The sequence below is a fragment of the Portunus trituberculatus genome, chromosome 5 (genome assembly GCF_017591435.1).
Source record: "Portunus trituberculatus isolate SZX2019 chromosome 5, ASM1759143v1, whole genome shotgun sequence".
NCBI classification, from domain to species: domain Eukaryota; kingdom Metazoa; phylum Arthropoda; class Malacostraca; order Decapoda; family Portunidae; genus Portunus; species Portunus trituberculatus.
In genome coordinates this window covers 4,419,429-4,420,318 of record NC_059259.1, presented here as the reverse complement: position 1 = coordinate 4,420,318, position 890 = coordinate 4,419,429, and the positions used below count along the sequence as shown (strand labels likewise).

At 45.8% G+C, this 890-nt stretch overlaps 1 protein-coding gene across 3 annotated transcripts in view; it reads left to right on the top strand.

Moving 5' to 3' along the window:
- LOC123513610 (ufm1-specific protease 1-like) overlaps window positions 1-890 on the top strand; it is a 3,203-nt gene continuing 2,313 nt past the window's right edge. The window contains exons 1-2 of one of the 3 annotated variants that reach the window (XM_045270891.1): window positions 29-150; window positions 315-344. The gene's annotated coding sequence lies outside the window, so the exon portion shown is untranslated. Of the gene's footprint in view, window positions 345-890 lie in introns of all 3 variants that reach the window. The other 2 variants (XM_045270874.1, XM_045270882.1) reach the window with 2 other exon arrangements.

Genomic DNA, 890 nt, shown 5'->3' with positions numbered 1-890 from the left:
TCCTCCCGCCGCGGATGACGCTACCTCTCTACCTACCTTGAGTAGATGTTGGTGTACACGCCGGGACAGAGAAAACTTTACATTTCCCTCCAAATTGTCGTGTTCCTGCCAATACTGTGAGGCCACAACGTGAGGCAAGGGAGAGGAGAGATCAACACGGTAAATATCAAAGCGTTATGGCAGAATAGTAGTGTTTATGATCTGACAGACACCGCCTCCATCACAGCTGGGGTAGAGAAAACTACATTTCCCTCTAAATTGTCGTGTTCCTGCCAATACTGTGAGGCCACAACGTGAGGCAAGGGAGAGGAGAGATCAACAATACTGCACACCAAGGCAACACGGTAAATATCAAAGCGTTATGGCAGAATAGTAGTGTTTATGATCTGACAGACACCGCCTCCACCACCACCTCCCCTCCGCCTCTCAGCTGATCGCATCCCAGGGCAGACTTAAGTAAACTGAATGATGTTTGTGATGTGTGGTTTGGTGACCTTGGAGATGTTGGTGTAGGCTTTTAAGGGTGTTTTTGTGGCGTTAGTGATACCGGAGATGAAAGAGATAATGAATAAGAGAAGTGAAAATATGATAACGAATAAGGGAAAAGGAGGAGTGTGTGTGCATGTGTTTTGTTGATCAATAGTGTGGCTTCATATATGTGACTTAAAATCAGCTGCGTGGAATTGTGAAAAAGCTGCGAAGGGGAGCCAGGAAACGAGGAGAGCTGGAGGGACGTGTATATTAGGACAATGCCGCTTTAACTATAATTCAGCATCATAACATTGAAATACACCGTAGAAAACACAAAATAACGGCTGATATTTACACCCACCGCTTCTGGCACCTCCGCGGACCCGTCTGTACAATATTGGTGACTCATACTCTTCTTA